General features: G+C 39.5%; 1 non-coding gene across 1 annotated transcript; it reads left to right on the top strand.

The window, feature by feature from the left end:
- The first annotated feature begins 7,316 nt into the window (after positions 1–7,316).
- Positions 7,317–7,423, top strand: LOC122106955. Its single transcript, XR_006147271.1, has one exon. It is a non-coding gene; the product is annotated as a U6 spliceosomal RNA (small nuclear RNA).
- The last annotated feature ends 2,064 nt before the right edge of the window (positions 7,424–9,487 follow it).

The raw sequence follows: 9,487 nt of genomic DNA, 5'->3' as shown, positions 1-9,487 counted from the left end.
GACTGTTGACCATCAAAGGATGTGTCAACACTTTACAAAAACATTATGAAATTACTATGAAATGTAAGACTTTGCAAACCATCAGTCTCAGCTGGAACTCAAATGATTATTAGTATGTTTGTTCTTTTTATAAATTTTATTCTCCATCTTTTTATTTTTCTTTGTCCATAAGGCTTTCTTTGATTTCTTCCAAAACTGGAGAGCTTGTCACCAAAGTCTAGTCCACCAAAATGTACATTTATTTATAAAGCACACTTACCACAGCGGAAGACCACGAGTGCTGTGGGACTATTATAATTGATGGCTCTTTAAAGTTTTAAAAAGAAATGTCAACTGAATTCCGTGCAAATCTGAGAGCCTGGAAGCTTGTTAACAGCTCATTCCATGCTGCCTCCAAGATCAGAAACAACCTTTGGGAAAACTAAACTTCACCAGCAGCTCTGACAAGCCTGAAGGTAGCTAATTAACTTGGGTAGTCCTGGTGGTCAATAATCCTCTGGGTTCTCTTAAATCATTCACAACACATTGTCATGGAGAGCCTCCTGCTAGAATTGGCTCCGCTCCCTGTTGTTGATTCCAACATGGGTTTCATGCTTAGGAAAAATGCTTACAATGGGAGAAAGCTCTGCTCCAAGATGAAGTGACGGTCAGCAGTTTATATGTAGCAACACTTTACTCATTGTCCCTGGAGTCTCCAAATTTCGACCTGGCATAAGTGACTTTTCTACACATCCAGTTTTACAAACATCCCACATCTCCTTTTTCGTGTCATCAGGTTCTAACACAACATGAAAAATGCTTTCTCCCAGGATGCTGGGTTGGAGCTGCAGTACTCAAAAACTGCCACAGGAGGGGTCAGGGGACAAGGCCTGCTCTTTACTTGGCCTGGTGAATGGAAAGGCAAAGCCTGGCCTTCTAATTCAATCCTATCCCTTTAAGGGGCAAAGGAAAAGGAAACTGCCTAATTCAAGAGATGGTATGTGCATTCTGAGAGAGAGAGAGAGAGAGAGAAAGTGAGAGAGAGAGAGAGAGAGGAATTGAAGTAAATAAGAAAGCTCACAACTCCATCTCATAGGCTTCAAATACATCTCCCATTTCACTTGACCATTCTTATGATTTAGAATTTAGAGTTGCCTCCAGGGAAGTCAAAACAAAGGAAGGACCTTTTGTCGGAAACACCAGGGCTATATTTTACATATTGGTGTAGTCTGATACTCACATTCAAAGGCTAGCATCTTTCGGAAGATGAATTTGAAAACACCTGGGTGACTCAGTACCTGTGCAGATCAGACCAGCTTTTTATATGTTCACCTTGGAGCAGCCTTTCTCTTTTTGTTGTTGTTGTTGTTTTGTGTTAGGCTTGTTGTTTTGTTAACATTCAAAGGAACTTGTCAGCATGTCTAACAAATTGCATAGCACAGCTTCCATTTCTCTACTCTAAGTCCCTGCCTCCTCTTTATTCACCTTGACATGAGACCTTTTATTCTTACCAAAAAAAAACCCAGCTGAGGTAGAAAAGCTCATTTATTTGTGTGTCATCACCCTGCAGACTAAGAAAGGGAACTAAATTATCCTAGCAACACTAAGATACACACACACACACACACACCCACACACACACACACACACACACACATATGACAACACAATTAATTACTTTTCCTGATGAAACTTGAATTTCTTTTCTTCTTTCTCTTCAGAAAGGAGTCAAATACCATATTTTGTCATCGCAGGCTGTAGATGTCAAGAAAGTAACCTTAAATGTTCTCCTCTCTCTCTCTCTCTCTCTCTCTCTCTCTCTCACACACACACACACACACACATACACACACAAGTTCAAGTTGATACCATGGTCAGAGATCACATACTTGTTAGAAGTACAACCAGGATTCCAGGACTTGGAAATAAAGCTAGATTTAGAAACACAAGGACCAGGGCCAGGCAAGTCAATGATGCTTTCTTCTCTTCCAATCACAAGCCCATCTCACAAACTCTGCGGATAGCCTCGGAAGGCTGTATCAAGCAAGCATCCAGAATTGTTCTAGCAAATAGGACCTGGAGCCCAGAACTGGAGATGCATTTGTTTCAGGTCTAGGAAAGGTCACTTGAGGAAGAAATCCCATTCACAAACTCAGCATCCTGGGTAAGTATTTCCAACTCCAAGATCAGCTCCCTAATAGTCTATGAGATTCCCCCTAACATACATATGCACGCTCATACATGCAAATAAATACTCATTTTTTTAATTATCAAGGAAACTTCATCATCACTTTAGGACATTCATGCACAAGGAGCCATAGAATACTTCATTGGGAGTGGCAACCTTCATTCAGGTCAAGCTGGTCCTAAAACCTTAAGGCAGTAGCCAAGAGTTCACGCTTTACACAGTTTCTTGTGAGACTGGTCATGCATAGTTTGTGCACAGTTCAGGATTGAGGTAAAGAGGCTTTAACAAGAGTAAACTCCATTGCATTCTAAGTCTTGGCACTTGAATCTATCTAACCCTATATTTGCAAGGCTTCAGCAGAGATCAATAACAGGATTTACTTTACAAGTTTGGGAGGATTACATAAGACAAGCTGGCTAAGAGGCCTGGCATACAATAAGACCTCATTAAATATTTGCTAGCATCATCTTCCTCAATGGCATGTTCATTCTTTTGCCAGCAATAAGAGGCAACGTATCCTTCTCTATAAAGCCCCAAAGTACAATACAGACCAGAAGATTTCTGTGGATGATTGTTACATTCTTTTCATCTTCAACCGGGTTTCTTCTTTTCTGTATAATGTCCTCCCAGCATTTAGTCATGTTTTGCTATCTGCGCTCTTTCTCACAGGACTCTGTGATTTCTTCTGGTTAACTTCATTTGTCTCTCCCTTTGTTTGACAACCTGAAAATAGCTGCCTGGCTGTGTGGCTTTCCAACACCCCTTCTCAATGCAAGGCACACTGTGTTGGCTCCATTCAGCTTCCTCTAAAACTCTCCTGCCTCTGGCTAAGTGTTACAATCATCTCCACTGTTGCCAAGTACACTGGATAGGCCTTTGTCCTCAAAAACTTTAGCCACGTTAAGTCTGAAGTCACTGAAGACCACCACAGAATCTCTACTATTGACTGCGAAAAACATGAAGCTTACTAATGGTGCATCTTTTCAGGTTCAGGACATTTCTGAAGATATTACAATGTTTACGAACCAAACAGTAAACTGGGGTGATTATTCTAATCACTGTATAGACATTTGTTATCAGCTTAGGTATTATAGTACTATGGGGAAATACGATCCATATCTCCTAAAAAATGCAAAAGATTAAAACGTTAAAATCCTTCTAGATTACATTGAAAAATAGACAGTATATAATTGAAGTAAAAATGGCAATAATTTTTTAAATGATCATAAAAAATGTTAGCAATATCTAATTTATTGCTACCCTCTTCTTGAAACATTCGGGGTTTTGTTTCCCCCTTTCTCTATTATATTTTCCTAGGCATTGCAAACATTAGATTTCTCCATGCACAGTCCTTGTTCTCTTTTCCTCTTAGTTTTATTCTCTTCATCAGTGATCAAATCCAAACCCAAAAGCTCTTCCTATTTCTGGCCAATGTCTCTTGGTAAACATGAGGACCTATCTTGTGTAACTCTTTTCTTGATGTCTCCCAAGCATCTAGTCTTAACATGCCTAAAATGAACTCTTGGTATTTACACATATATTCTAAATATTATCTCCTCAAATGTACATTTCCTTAAACCACATATGCATCTACACAATGTAAAAGTCACTAGTAATAACTCTTTATTCCCTATCCCCTATATCTATTGTTTGTTACTATGAATTGACCTTTAATACAGCAACTTTAAACTGGAGTCAGTTTTCCTTCCCAAGAGATATTTTCTAGTATCTGAAGACATTTTGTTTAACAACTTAGTGGGAAGATGAGGGGTAGAGGTGGGAAATATCTACTGGCAGAAAAAGAGGCCAGGGATATTGCTAAATAATAAACAGGACAGAAATAAAGAAAGTTATCTGGCCCAAATTGTTAATACTCTAGGGTTAAAGATTATTTTTAACATATATCCAGGTCTCTTCTCTTTCCTTCTTTTCCATTCTTTCACCTTCCTTTCTATTTCCCTTCCCTCCATTTTATTCTCTCCCTTTCCCTTCTCATCTTCCACCTTTCCTTCTCCTCTTCCTTCTTTCTTCTTCTTATCTATTCTCTCTTCTCCTCTCCTCTTTCTCATCCCCTCTCTATCTCTCTCTCTTTCTCTTCTGAACCATTGTCTAATTCATCACCTCCTCTGACTTATCCTTTTGCTAGGCTTCTAATTGGCTTCTTACCTTCTTCCTTCTTTTCCTCTACTCCTTTCTCACATCACACAGCAGCTAAAGCAATCATTGTAAAATGTAAACATAAACATAATACCCTTTGTCAATTTCCCCACTGCATGCAATAATAGTCAACTCCAAATCAATCCCAAGCCCTTAACTACATAGTCTACCAGAAGCAAACTATCATTTTTCTTCATCTTCCTTAACATATCAGACATCCTGCTGCCTCAAGATCTCCTCCTAAGTTGCTCTTCTTCCTATTCTGTTTATTCAAGTCCTACTTAGCTTTCACATGCATTTAGCCTCTCCACTAAAGCTATGTAATTCCTAGTAGCACTCTTCACTTTTCACTTGCATTGCTTAATGTCAGTCTCCTTGAATGTAAAAAGTATTCCGACATCAAGGAACAAGGGAATTCAAGAAACTGTGAAAGATGTCCTTCCTGGGAGGGGTGATATTGACCAAGAGGTATTGTGTTCATAAATTGACAAGTTGAGTTGGAATCCTTTTGTATAGCCACTTAAATGTAATAAGATATTTTGAATTTAATTTTTTTGACATATGGGACACATGATTTGGAAAATTCAACCAGAGGACAGAAAGATTTTAAGGATCTTTACTATTTTTATTTTCTTCCATTTTATGTAAATCTCAGCCAATTTTAGTGAGTTCACTAACTGGCTTTCTTGCAGGTCAGAGTAGAAGAGGAGCACAGAGTCCAGTGTCTCTCCAGGGACTGCGTCTGCCCTCACCCACATCCTCCTATCTCCCTTATAAGTTGCTTCACTGCCGCTCTCCTCCCAGTGATGATATCTTTAAAGCAGCAGCATTAGTGTTTCTATGAGGACATAAAAATAATTCTGCAGCTATCCCTTTATAATAATAATTTATGACAAAATATCAAGTTTTACACTTTGCAGAAAGAGCCTATGTGAGAGCCTTTGCAGAGATAGTGAGAAGAATTCTTACAGCCTTGAAGAGTTAGAATTTTTATTATGACAGGAAAGCACAGGGAAAAAACAATGTTTTCAGTTAAAAAATAATAAGCCTGAAGTAGTCAGAAAAAGCTATAGGTTTGAAAGTCAAAACCATTCACTTGCAAGAATGTTATTTGGTTTGAGACAAAAATAAAGTGCTTGAACTCCAAGAGGGAAGGTCCTGAGGGAAGCGATGCATAGTTTATGCCATGACAGTGCATGGAGTAGAGAAGGAATATAAATCATTCTATCCCTGTGGAGAATGAAACGGTTCTTCTGGAAAGCATAGTAAGGCCAAATAACATAGTAAATGACCCCACGGGGCCAGGGAGTTCTGATGCCTCACCAGATCTCATGGGGCTATGTAGAGAAACAGAGTCACTATTGATTGAGTACTAAATTGGTCTCCAGTATCTGGAAGCTTCTTTTTGGAGGAGACAGACAAATCTAAAAATGTGCAACTACTCAAAATAGGTACGTGTAGCCACCTACATTTAAACTGATCAAAATTAGATAGAATTGAGACTTCATTTCAGTAGCATCACAAATTATATTTCAAAGGTTCTAGAGCCACATACTGCTAAAGGCAACTAAACTGAATGATGAAGAAAAATTTCTATGGTTGAAACAAAGTCCTATTGAGCAAGTTTGTTCTACATCTCTAGTCACACTTAGATGTGTCATTAACATTGCAGAGCCTGGAGCAAAAGAAGGCTCACACCACACGTCTAAGTAGTAAAAAGTGTATTGACCAAGCAAACAAGTTGTTAAATAGAGTTAGAATCCATCCTTCTAGTTTGGCAAGCTTATGTACAATTACCAAGCAGTCCAAGTGCCACTCTAGATTTCTCAGACAGCTCCATGCTGACTGAAATGTGATAGTTCAGAAAGAGTGCTTGACCCTCAATGTTACTCAGAGATACACACAAACATCCCGCATACATTCAAGTTCTATCACAACCCTGTAAGCAGAGCAGTCAGAGTGCAAACACCTGTAATGCAGTCCACACTGCATGTAGGAAGGACTGAGAAAACATCGCTCATTGGACAGGAAACAGAATAAGCTTCATTTGGCTCCCACAATCTCAAGAACACAGAGCATACTCTAAGGAGAGGAGAATGCAAGCTCCTTATAGTCCTAGCGCTTCAAGTTCAGAGACTTTGTCCCATAAAGCCCATGGTCACAAAAGAGCTGAGCAGGGCCCTCTAAAGGGGGCTGGTCACAGCACCTCTCATCGCTGGGCTGAGTGATAGTTCTGGCCCAATGGGAGGATCCCATTAAAAGTCAGTGACACATTGGGGCTGGGAAGGTGGTTCAGTGGTAGAGCACTTGCCTTGCTTGCATGAGGCCCTGGGTTCGATTCCCCAGCACCACATAAGCAGAAAAAGCCGGAAGTGGGGCTGACGCTCAAGTGGTAGAGTGCTAGCCTTCAGCTGAAGAGCTGAGGGACAGCGCCCAGGCCCAGAGTTCAGGCCCCACGACCGACCAAAAAAAAAGAAGTCAGTGACACCGATCTCAAACGGGTCCTCAGCGTTGTTTGCCAACTCCCTTTACCCGCAACGTTTACTCTCACTTCCCCAAATAATTATTTCACACCTCTCCTCTTCAGACTCCAGCACAACCTTCCCCCTCCATGCTCAGCTTGCTTCATATTTCATGAAGAACCACCAGAGAGAAATCCTTTTAATTTTCCAACAAGTCTACCTGCAGCCTTCATCTCTACCTTCATTGCTCTCTCTTTTATTACATTGAACAAATCTTCATGGCAAGGCCAAGGTCACCTCCACTAAACCACATTCCCTCTTCCCCTCTCCCTTCCTGTAATTACAACTCGTTCTGCAGAATCACTCTCAAGCACAGAGAGTATCCACTTTCTTTAACAAGAAAAAAACCAATAAAAACACACAAAAAACCCAAGAAACAAATTACATATTTATACTATATAGATTATATTATTCCTCACCTAAACTCAGGTTTTCCCTATACAGTAATCACTCATTGAGAATTCTCGACAGTGCTCGCTTCAGCAGCACATATACTAAAATTGGAACGATACAGAGAAGATTAACATGGCCCCTGCGCAAGGATGACACGCAAATTCGTGAAGCGTTCCATATTTTTCCTGGAACTCAAAAAATTAAATCTCCCAACAACAAATCCTCAAAGAAACAACTGCCCAATAAATAAGCGGGATAAAGACTTAAAGAAAAACTTCTCTGAAGAGGAAAGAAGGATGGCCAATAGACACATGAAGAAATGCTCAACCTCCCTATCCATGAAAGAAATGCAAATCAAAACAACACTGAGAAACCACCCCACTCCAGTTAGAATGGCTAAAATCAAGAACTCTAAAAACAAGGGATGCTGGAAGGGATGTGGACAGAAGGGAACCTTACTGCATTGTTGGTGGGAGTGTAAACTTGTTCAACCGCTTTGGAAAGTAATATGAAGACTCCACATAGAGCTCCTCTATGACCCAGCAATCCCACTTTCGGGCATTTACCCAAATGATCACAAACAAGACCATACTAAAGCTACCAGCACAACTATGTTTATTGCAGCCTTATTTACCATAGCTAAGATATGGAACCAACCCAGATGCCCCTTGGTAGATGAATGGATCAAGAAAATGTGGTATATATAAACAATGGAATTCTATGCCTCCATCAGAAAGAATGACATTGCTCATTTGTTAGGAAATGGAAAGGCTTGAAAAAAAAATTATATTAAGTGAAGTAAGCCAGGCCCAAAGAAACATAGGTCCCATGGTTTCCCTTATTTGTAATAACTAGTATATGTCTGAGACAAGCAGAAAAGGTCGGATAAGTTGCTGTTAGGTGAAATGAACCCCAAGATAAGTATTCAAATGTTTTTTACTTTCATGCAATTGTTTCTAACATATTTATAAGATGATTTCTTTGTTGCTTTGTATGTCCCTCCCCTACGATATAACCCATGATTTCACTGTATTTGATGTTGGTATAATTTGTGGGGGGGGGAAGGGAAAAAACAAATTGTTTAAATAGGGATACAGGTGGACCCATTGCAACAATGAGATGTACAAAATGTTATGTCCAAAAACGAACTTTACAACTTTGGTGGAGGAGGGGAGATGGGAGGGGAGATGGGGGGGAAGGAGAGATGGGAAGGGATGGAAAGGGGAAACAAAGGAGGAGTCAACAATGCTTGATAGGAAATGTACTCATTACCTTACCCATGTAATTATAACCCCTCTGTATGGTATTTTCACAATAAAATAATAAGAATAATACTTTCATCATGACAAGTCCAGGAGTCACATTTGGGCCTTTCCTTGGGTGAATTCCCAGGAGTATGTGCATAGGTGACTAATTTCCTCTTAGGATCAGAATCACATTTTTCCAGTTTTCTCCTACTCTGCAGGATTCCCCTTCTAGTTCCTTCTGTAAGGTCCTCTCTTAGTCCCCAATTCTAAATATTGACATTCCCCAATAATGGTCACCACATCCTTTTTAACTTGCCTTCAGCATCCTCTTAGGTTATATAATTTATTCTGATGGATTTAAGCACCATACATACATTGTCAACCTAATGGAGCCACATTTCTGTATTCATTTATTTACTTGACAAACTATTTAGATATTCAGTATAAATCCCCAAACAAAGCTTGATTTGTTCACCTCCATCTTTCTCATCTCAATAGCTGGTACTAGAATTCACCTGCTTATTTCCAAACTTACATGTTACCTTTCATTTCCTTCATTTTGTTCTCCATGTGGTGCTGTTGATTACCTAACTTAAACACATCCATTTGTTACTGTCTCCACTACTGCCTCAGTTCAAATCAATGCACTCTCCCATTCAGACCATCAAACAACCTCCAAAATGATTTCCTTACTTCCATATTTGCCTCTCCACACTCTGTTTTGCACATAGCAGTCAGAAGTCCAGAGCTTTCTTTTTCAATTTTTGTTTGATCTTGTTATTATCCTGATTCCAAGAATCTGCTAGAAGGGATCCAGCAGAAAGAACGGTAATTATAAAAGCAGGACGTTTGAAAAAGGAAACTGTTGATATTCATCATGAAAAAAAAAGATTCTGTTTTAAATATATTTTAAAAGGGCAGATGACAAGACTGATATTGAATTGATGTGCTTTGTATTGCTCTAAAAATAACCTCCATACTCCCTGACTGGGTCCACCAAC

This window comes from Dipodomys spectabilis, unplaced genomic scaffold (genome assembly GCF_019054845.1).
Source record: "Dipodomys spectabilis isolate Male_0828 unplaced genomic scaffold, ASM1905484v1 ptg000043l, whole genome shotgun sequence".
NCBI classification, from domain to species: Eukaryota; Metazoa; Chordata; class Mammalia; order Rodentia; family Heteromyidae; genus Dipodomys; species Dipodomys spectabilis.
Note: the sequence above shows the minus strand (reverse complement) of the source record. Positions and strands in the feature narration are given on the sequence as shown.